Below are 12,038 nucleotides of genomic sequence, written 5' to 3'. Positions count from 1 at the left end.
ATTAAACTTTAGATAAACTCGTTAAACGCTAAAGTTAGCTATTTATAACTTTAAGATTTTTTATTAAATAGATAAATTAAACTCTATTAACTCGCTATCGCGACGCTTTAATTATAAAAAAACTTCGCTATTAAATATTAAACTTTTATTAATATTATAAAATAAATTTATACTTTAAATTAGCGATAAGTAGTTATAAAGAAATAAGAAGATTATAGCGATAATAGCGCTTATATTTTATATTATTAATGTTTAGATAATTATTTCTAAAAGAAAGTCTAAGATTATATAAGAGATTACTTATAACGTATTTTAAAGATTAATAAAAATATTAATTTAAGATTTATAAGTCTATAATAATTAAATAAACTCTTTTTAAATTAATATTAATAAGTTAGCGATTAAGCGTCGCGTATATAATTAAATATAAATCTTAGACTTTTAAGAAATTATTAAGATATAATAATCGCCTTTATATCTCTAGAAATAAGATTTTAAAAAAAGAGCTTATTAGTAAATATTATAATAATTTATTATTAGAATACTTTAACGCTATAAAGATATATAAGCTACTTATTTATAAATATTATTAAAATAAAAGTCTAAAGTAAATTATCGACTATATTAAGATATATAATATTTATTAGCGAATTAAAGCTTTCGCGATATCGCTTATATAGCGAGTTAAGCTCGCTTTCTATCGCTATTAAATTATAAAAGAAAATTTCTATAAACTTTATTATCGACTTATTAGCGAGTAAGTATAAGAATATTATTTATAATACTATTCTAATTATAATAAATCGATTTATAAAAATAATAAGATATATTTCTATATCTATTATAATCGATATCGCTTAGCTAATAAAAGTATTTTATTTTAAAATAGTATATCGCTATAATATATTAAATAATATTATTAATAATAGAGACTCTATATTTATTAATAGCTTCTAATTCGCTATTTACTTTTATTTTAAAATTAAGCGATATTTAAATATCGTCTTTTATTTATAAATCGATAAATAGATTAAGCGATAAAATTAGATACTAAAATACTTTTTATATATATTCGCTAATAATAAGTAAAATATTTAAATAAAATAACTATTAATAATAGAGTTCGCTTATATAAATAATTAATATTTCTTTATTAAAATAATATTATTCTTTCTAATATATAAATATTATTCTAAAATTCGTTAAGAAGATTAAGAATAACTTTATTAAGAGAGAGATATTCGCTATAAATAATAGAGTAAAGAAGTTATAAGTATTAAGAAATAAGATAGTAAAGCGTTTTTATAGCGCGATTACGACTTAATTTAAGTATTATAATAAAATATATTAATCTTAAAGCTATAAGATAGATAATTTAATAATATTAGCGATTAAGAATCTAAAGTAAAAATATCTAAATAAGAAGTTATCTTATAAATTTATAAAATTATTTTAAATTATAGATAAGATAGAGAGCGTAGATATATTATCTACTTCTATTCTCGATATATAAAATTTATAATATCTTTTATATATCGTTATTTAAGTTTTATTATCTTCGCGATTATAATAATATAGCGAAAGTCTTTATATAAACTCTTAATCTTATTAATAATAATAAGCTTTAAAAGATTAAAGAAATTATTAATAAGATTAAGTATAAGAAAGATATTTAATATAAAGTTAAATAAATTAATTAAGATAAAGAGTATAATTAATAATTATTAGATAATAAACTTATTAATATTAATAAGCTAATTTAAGTCTATAAATAAATAAATAATAAGCGAAAGTATTAAGTAATAAATAATAAGTCTCTTATTATTAAAGAGCTTAATTAATTATATAAATTAATAACGAGTAAGTAAAGATAATAAAATAAGATATAATTATCGATTAGATTAGATATATTTCTAGATAATACTTATACTACGCGCGTACTTCTCTATACTTACTACTATTAAGATATAAATTAATAAAATAATTATATTATTTAACTATCTACTAAACTCTACTATAAAAAAAGTTTATTATATTAAAATATATACTATTAATATAGATATATTTTTATCTAAAATAGCTATTAAAGAACTATCTAAGAACTCTTACGCTAGCGCTATTATTAAAAAAAGATTATTATTTAAATATTCTTCGCTATCTTAGCGTTAGATCTTAAGTTAAGTTTATTAATTTAATTCTTTAATAAGAAGATAATTAAAGTATAATCTTCGTATTAATATTTATCGACGTTCGTTATATATCGATAAAGGCTCTTAAGCTTCTTCTTTAATAACTTATTTATTTTCTTTAATTTCTTTATACGCTTATATATCGCTATAAGCTAGTCTTAAAGATCTATAATTATAATAAAGATGATTAAAGTTATCGCTATTATATATTTCTATAATTTATATTATTAAATAATCTTCTTATTAAGCTTAGCTCGTTAATAAGATAGCTTTTAAGATTATTTAGCGCGGCGATAGCGTTATATTAATTTTCTTATCTATATTTAAAGATATAGAGAGATTTTAATATAGCGATTAATATCGCGTCTTTTCGATCTTATAATTATTATAGAGAGAAGACTTATCTTAAATATATAAATCGTTATCTTAATAAAAGTAAGTTCTATATAATAAATTAGATATTAGAACTTTATTAGTAGATATATATATAAAGCGATAATAATAGAAATAGTTAAGAGTTAGTAGTCGCGCCTATAAGACGACTATATACTTACTATTAAAGTTATTATTATTATTAAAAAAGAATATTATAAAATTATTAGTCTATATATTAACGCGATTAATAATAATAAGATACTTATAATAAAGAGAAGTAGATTACTAATATAATAAGATATATTATACTTATATTAGTATTAATATTAATATTATAACGCTAGAGTAAGTACTTATAAGAGAGATATTAGAAGTTATAAAGAATAAAAATAAATAATTTAAAAGAGATTTTTATATTCTTTATTATAGCGCTATTATTAGTAAATAGTATTTAATAATATAGATAGTAGCGACGCGATAATATTTTGCTATTATCTATAAGAGCCGCGTCGTCCTAGCTATTATTATTATTTCTACTATTATTATTAATTAATAATCGAGAATGTTATCGCGAACGCGTCGCTCTATTAATTACTTTCTTCGAATCTCTATAATAAAGATTATTATTATATTACTTCGCTATAAACGTAATACGCTATAAAAATAACGTTATCTATAGAAAAACTCTTCTCTCTTCTTTTTATTTATTAGATTTTTGAGATTTTATTATAAATTTTTAAATCTAATATTATTCGCTATAGAGGCTATTAACTAGCGCTATAAAAACGCTAATATTAAGCGCGTTAACTTACTATAGATTATTATTAATTAATATTATAAAAGCGATATTATTCTCGAAGATAGTATTAATATTATTATATAATATATTAATAACGCGCCTACGGCGCGTAAGAGTATTAATTCTATCGCGTTATTAAAACGATATTATAATCTTAATAGATTAACTCTTTTCTCTTATTTCTCTATTAGAGTTTAAAGATTTTTTAATAAGTATTCTATTTTTACTTAGGCGTCTAAAGAATTAAGAGTCTAGAAGAGAAGATAATTATTAGATCTAATACGTTATAGACCTTAACGCTACTTACGCTTAAGACGTCGATATCGTATATATATATATTAGAGTTTCTTTTAGAGTTTAGTTTTAATAATATATCTTATATATCTAGAGGCTTAGCGAATATAGATCTACTTTATATATCTCGAAGTTTTAATATTTCTTAGAGATTAGTTCTACTATTAAATATACTATTAAATTTTATAACGAATACTACGTCTTTTATAGTCTATATTCCGCTAGCTAATCGTTAGTAAACTACTATTAATTTCCTTATTTATATTTAAAGATATAAGAGAATTTTAATATAGCGATTTAATATCGTTTCGATCTTATAATTATTATAGAGAAAGACTTATCTTAAATATATAAAATTACTTTAATAAAAGCAAATTTTATATAATAAATTAAATACTAGAACTTATTAGTAAACACGTATATAAAGATAATAATAGAAATAGTTAAGAGTTAATAGTCGCGCCTATAAGACGACTATATACTTACTATTAAAGTTATTATTATTATTAAAAAAATATTATAAAATTATTAATCTACATATTAATATAATTAATAATAATAAGATTCTTATATTATAATAAAGAGAAGTAGATTACTAATATAATAAGATATACTATATTTATATTAGTATTAATATTAATATTATAACGCTAGAGTAAGTACTTATAAGAGAGATATTAGAAGTTATAAAGAATAAAAATAAATAATTTAAAAGAGGATTTTTATATCTTTTATTATAGCGCTATTATTAGTGAATAATATTTAGTAATATAGATAATAGACGAGTACGCGATAATATTTTACTATTATCTATAAGATCGCGTCGTCTAGCTATCGTTATTATTTCTACTATTATTAATTAATAATTAAGAGTATTATCGCGAACGCGTCGCTCTATTAATTACTTTCTTCGAATTTCTAATAATAAAGATTATTATTATATTACTTCGCTATAGACGTAATATACTATAGAAATAACGTTATCTATAAAAAAACTCTTCTCTCTTCTTTTTACTTATTAGACTTTTAAGATTTTATTATAAATTTTTAAATCTAATATTATTCGCTATAGAGGTTATTAACTAGCGCTATAAAAACGTTAATATTAAGTATATCGACTTACTATAGATTATTATTAATTAATATTATAAAAGTAATATTATTCTCAAGAGATAATATTAATATTATTATATAATATATTAGTAACGCGTTTACGACGTATAAGAGTTAATTCTATTCGTATTATTAAAATAATATTATAATCTTAATAGATTAACTCTTTTTCTTATTTCTCTATTAGAATTTAAAGGGTTTTTAATAAGTATTCTATTTTTACTTAGGCGTTTAGAGATTAGAGTTTAAAAGAAGAGATAATTATTAAATCTAATACGTTATAGACCTCAATAGCGCTACTTACGTTAAGACGTCGATATCGTATATACTATATTAAAGTCTCTTTTAGAATTTAATTTTAATAATATATCTCGTATATCTAGAGACTTAACAAATATAGATCTACTTTATATATCTCGAAGTTTTAATATTTCTTAGAGATTAGTTCTACTATTAAATATACTATTAAATTTCTATAACGATACTACGTCTTTTATAGTCTATATTCGCTAGCTAATTATTAGTAAACTACGCCCTTATAATATTCTTATTATTTAAAATATTTATCTACTATTTTTTATATCTTATTATTACTTAAGTTTTTAAAATATTTTTATTTCTTTAAAGATAGTATAATAAAGCGAATTAGAGTTATTATCTTTATTAATAATATTAGCTTTTATAATATTAAGAAATAATAAAAAGTATATAAATTTACTTATTTAATTAAACTCTTATTTAAGATAATTATAACGATAATTTTTATATAAAAACTTATTATAAAATATTAAAGAATATATTATAAAGAGTATATTAGTATTATAATAGAAATAATAAAAAATTTAAATAGAATTATATTATTATAAAAGATAATATAATTAGAAAAAGTATTAGAAAAAATTAAAATATAAGAAAATTTAAGAATACGCTAATAAAAAAATAGGCTAATTTACTAGCGCGTTTTCGCGTTTTTTTAAAATCTTATTTATAAAAATATTTAATATTAATTTTTAATATTATAAAGTTAAATTTTAATTAAATTTTTTTAAATTTAATAATCTAACTAGAATAGTTAAGAATTATTATTAATAATAAACTTTTTTTAGCTTTTATATAATAATAGATATCTATTTTAAACTTCTAAAAATCTAAATCTAAAAATTCTATAAAATAAGTTTATCTTTTTTAAGATTTTATTTTACGCTTTCGATTTATTATATATATTTTCTCTTTTAAAGAATTATTAGAAAGATAATTAGAATATTAATTAAACCGCTTTACTTTTAGAATATTATTTATTTTATACTTACATTTAAAAAGATATAATAATAAATATAAATATTTTTAATTAAGAATTTTTATTAATAAACTCTTAACTAACTATTTAGTTTTTTAATTTTAAAAAAATATCAAATTAATTAAAAGATTCTAAAAGCAGTAAATTAGAAAATTCTCGAAGTAATTAATTAGAAAGTTCTAGAGATATTTAATTAGAAAGTTTTCAAAGTAATTAATTAGAAAGTTCTAGAGATATTTAATTAGAAAGTTCTAGAAGATATTTAGTTAGAAAGTTCTAGAGAGTAGTTAATTAAAAAGTTCTAGAAGTAATTAATTATAAAGTTCTAGAAATAGTTAGTTAATAGATTTAAATAATAATCTATTAGTAAATTTAATTATATTAAAAAAAGAAGAGATAGACTTTATTACAAAAAAGTTTAAAATTAAAAATTTCTAGTATATAATAAAAATAGTAATATTACGATTTAGCGGTAAGTTTTATAACAAATTTATATAAATTTATTAATTTTAATATATAAGTAATTAATATAATTAGAAGAAGAAGAAATAATTTTTATAAGTCTAATTATTATAATAAGAAAGAATTTAGATATAATCTTCTCTTTTCTAATTATTATTCTAATTATCTAATTTTCTAAATTAGATAAGTTTAGAAATACGTTAAAAAGAATAAAGAGTTAATATATATATTTAATAACGATATATCTAGCGATAATAATAAGACTCTATTTTAAGATTAAGCTATCTTTTAACCTCGAGATATTATTTATAAAAATAGAAATTTTAATAATATATATAGTAAAAATATTAAAATTATAGTAGTTAAAGAACGTCTATTTACGCGTAAATTATTAAAAAAAAATAAATATAATAAAAAACTTAGAAAGAGGAGATCTAATATACTTTTCTACGGCGGTCGCGATAGATAAAATAATATCTCGAGTATTATTAATAGTAAAAGCAGCTAGAAAGTTAAATAATAAGACTTTTAGAAAATCTATTATAAGTAAAAAGAATATAGATAAGAGGAAAAGCGCTACTAGTTATATATTTAAAGTAAAAAAACTATATAGATTTTATTTAAATAGTAAGTTTAGCCTTATATATACTTTTAATTATCTTTCTAATTATAGTTTACTAACTATCGCTCTTCGCGAAATTAAATACTTTTAAAAGTTAACTACGCTATTAATTTCAAAAGCTTTATTTTAAAAATTTATTCGAGAAATTTTATTAAATATAAGAAATAATATTAAATATTATTAATAAAGTTTTATTATTAGAGCGATATAGAAGATAATAAAATCTTTTCTATCTAATAATTTTTCAAATAAGACTTTTTATTATTCTTATACGAAATTTACTAATAATAGAATATAGATACTTAATTACTAGTAATTTATAGTAAATATATAATATTATAAACTAAGAATATACTACTTTTATATAAATTTCTAAAATTATATAATATTAAGTTATATATAAGTATAAAGATAGATTAAAAGCTTATAGTTTAATTTAGATAAACTATTAAACTACTATAAATAATAGAATAAAAAACTTTATAATTAAATTATCGACTTTCTTAATTTATAATATAACTCTTAATTATAATATTACTTATAAGATTATATTCTACTTCGAAATTCTAATTATCTTTAAAATTAATATTATATAATAATATATTTAATTTATAATTTAAAAGATTTATATTATATTAAAGAATTAATAATTTTTATTATTATAAAATTATTTATATTATAATTATAGTTTTAATATAAATATATATTATATTTTCTTATCTAATTATTAATAATTATATATTTTTATAGATTCTTATTATTATTTTAAAAAATAAAAAGATTTTATTAGAGTCTATATATATTTAATTATTATATTAATTCTCGACTTAAAATTCTAATTATCTTTATAATTAATATTATATAAAATTATTAATTTATAATTCATAAAAATTATATTATATTAAAAAATTAAAATAAGTTATTATTATAAAATTATTTATATTATAATAATAGTTTTAATATAGAAGTATATTTATTATACTTACTCATTTAATTAATAAATACTATATTTATATAATAGATTCTTATTATTATCTTAGAAAATAAAAGATTTTAATTAAAATCTATTAGATATTTATTTATTATATCTAATCTAAAGTTTCTATAAAATTTGAAATTGCTAATCGCGCGTTGATCGCGGAAATTATAAAATTCGTCGAATTAGTAAATCTAATTAAAATTCGCTCTAAATTCCGCCTAATTAGTAACTATAATCTACTTTTTATACGCTATTCGCCGATTTAGTAATTACTATTTACTATTAAAATACTATTCGTCGATTTAGTAATTACTATATACTATTTAAATAATATTCGTTAATTTAGTAATTACTATATACTATTCGAATAATATTTACTAATTTAATAATTACTATATACTATTTAAATAATTTTTCTAGAAATAATAATCGCCTTATATTAATATTTTATTATTTCTATAATTCGCGATATTGACTTAACTCTATAAGTCGAGTTTGACTTAACTTAGTTATATTATAAGCTCGATTTAATTTAACTTAATAATACTATCGCTAGATATTAAGTTTATATATATAAATTTATATTACTATATCAAGTAATCTATCTTCTCTATTAAAGATAAGAGTATTATTATTTATAATATATCTTATAAGCGTTAATTATCTAAGAAGGAAAATCGTTATTAATACGCTTTTCTTATCGCTATAATCGCGTTAAAGTTAATATAATATATATAAAGATCGATAATATATATTTATATTCTTATTACTCGATCTTAGCTCTATTAATCTCTTCTCTTAATATCTAAATTTCTTTAAAATTTATATATATTAATACTCGTTAAAATATTAGATATCTTTTCTTATAAAATCGAAATCGACTTTCTTAAATTAGAAGTTTTAACTTTTAAATAATTATATATATAAGAATATAGCGAGTAATAATATATATAAATCTCCTCTTATAATATCTTACGTTAAGAGCTTTCTTCTAATTTATTATATTTTTAAAATAATATATCTCGATTCTAATATTATCGTATAGACTATTAATAACTCTTATCGTCTTATACCCTCTATAATAGCTTATATTAAGACTTTCTTCTAATTTATTATATTTTTAAAATAATATATCTCGATTCTAGTATTATTATATAGACTATTAATAACTAAAATAAAAATTTTAAATAATAGATCTCTATTATTATAGGCGATTGATAAGCGTTCTTTAAATTATAAGAAATCGCGAATTAATTTAATAGTAGTCTTCGACGTTAAAATACTTAGTTAGATACTTTTTAAAGCGTATTAATATCTCTCTAATTAGAAAAGAGCTCGCTCTCTCTTCTCTTTCTAATTATAATATTTATATATATATTCTATAATTATAAAATCTCTCTTCGCTTAATAAACTCTAAAGATAATTTAAAAGTTATTTAAGTTAAGAAGAATATTTAAGTTAAAAAGAATATTTAAGTTAAGAAAGATATTTGAGTTAAGAAGAGTAACTAAGAATCGATTTTATCTATTATATATTTAATTTTATTTCTAATATTCTAAGATCTAGATTCTTAATATCTCTATTATCTTATAATATAGCGTATATTAATCTTCTTTACTACTCTATAGCTCTTATTTAGAAAATTTAAATTATAGATATTATTATATTAATTAAAGTCGATAAAGCTATTAATATAATAAAATTTCTTATCTTTTATCGACGCGGATATAATATATATATTTCTCTCGATACTTATGAGGCTATAGAATCGTTATTTTTTAAGAATTCTTAAATTCCGCGCTATTAATAACTACGCTCTTTCTACTTTTATTATATTATAATATTTCTAAACTTATTTATTATATCGATATTTAAATATCTTTATAAAAATACTCTTATAGATAAGTTGAATCTTTATCTAAAATCTCTATAAGCTAGATTTATTACTTTTATTATGACTAATACTTTCTCTTATTAATTTTCTTAAAAGAATCTTATTAATATTGAAGGTCTATTAATTATATTTATAAATTTAAGCGTAATTTCTATATTATCTTTTTTAAAAGAGTTAATTAATAAATTTATAGATAACGACGTCTTTAAATAAACGAGCTATATTTAGAGAATTCTTCTTAAGAGTCTTTTAATATCGAATATTAAAATAAATATAAATCGAATATCGATGTACTTATTTATAGTTCGCCTTATATATATTAATATTATTATCTCTCTTAAATAGATAATATTCTCTCTTAATTTTATTTAATCTATTTAAATAAAGGCGATTAGAGCTTTAAGAAAAGTATTTAACTTTAATTATTTAGTAACGAATCTCTATTAATTATTAATAACGACTATTATAATAATTTATCTATCTTATAATATTACGCTTTTTATTATTCATCTATTAATCTTTAGATATAAAGATCTAAAGAAGTTTTTATCTTAATCTTCTTCTCTTTTTTTTATAATCTCTTAATTATAGATAATAATACTTCTATATCTTAATACTTAACGAGATTATATATTATAATTATCTTCTAATATATAATATTATAATATATAATCTATTTAATATAGTTATTATACTTATTTATTAGTTTATAATACTTTTTAAAGAATTTAATATACGTCTTTTCTCTTATTTAAGTAATTAATTTATCGAATAAATTAAATAATTATATTATTTCGAATAAGTAACTAATACTATAAAACTTTAAAAAGTTAAAATAATCTTTATTTATCGTTTTATTTAGAGATCTATATACTTAAAAAATCTCTTTTAATAGATTAATTCGAGCTAGAGCCGCGAGTAGATATCGAATAATATTATTATTATAAGAATAATATCTTATTAATATAATAAGATTAAGAATAGCGCGATCTATATATAGCGTATTCGAATTTAATTTAATTAAGATCGATATAAAGATAATTATTATTGTCCTCTATAGAGTTTAATTATTCTCTTCTATTTACTATATCTTCTTATTTAGAAGATTTAATATATCTTAGATTAATATAATTAGAGATCGCCTAAAAGCGAGTATTAAGAAGCTTATTTATCTTATTCTCTATCTTTATAGCTTTAATATATTTAATTTATTATTTAAGTAGATAGTCTATAAGTTTCTTAATTATTAAGAAATATAGAATATCGAAGTATTATAGTTAATATATATTAATAGCGAAGTAATTATTAATAAAAGAATAACGGTTATAAAGTATTATATTTTATAAGTATTTCGATATCTTTTTAATATATCTCTTTTATAGTCTTAGCTACTTAATTATACGCTTAAGATATTTATTTAGAATATAAGATTAAAGAGATATAATCGCTTTCTCTCTATAGATAAGATTATATATATAGAATAGTATCTATCACTTAAGATTAAAGTAATTATTATTTATTTTTTATAGTTTAATATTATAGTAGCTAGTATTAAATAATATCTTCGAGTTAAATTATTCGCGTATTATATATTAATATTATATTCAAAGTATTCTTTAATTATTAAATATACTTCGTTAGTAGATAGTATATCGCGAGAGTATAAGAAGTTATTTTTAATTATTAAATCTAAGATATAGTAATAGATCTAGACCTTAGCTTCTTTTTTTATAATAATCGAATATTATTTCTAGAATCGCTATACTCGATCTACTATACGCGCGTTATGTATTTTATTAAAGATTTTTAATTATAATATAAATCGACTAAGTATATTAATTCTTATATATTTAAAAGAGATAAGTTTTATTTAATATTAAAATAATAAAAATAACGATAGAGTTATTAGATAGCTTATTCTACGTTTTCTATTATTAATTCGCGATATATATCTCGCTATAGACTCTCGCTTTATTAGTATTTCTTTAGTGTATAAATTAATAATATAAACTT

The sequence above is a fragment of the Letharia columbiana genome, assembly GCF_014066305.1.
Source record: "Letharia columbiana isolate WasteWater2 chromosome Unknown Sc0000000_s0, whole genome shotgun sequence".
Taxonomy (NCBI): Eukaryota; Fungi; Ascomycota; class Lecanoromycetes; order Lecanorales; family Parmeliaceae; genus Letharia; species Letharia columbiana.
Note: the sequence above shows the minus strand (reverse complement) of the source record.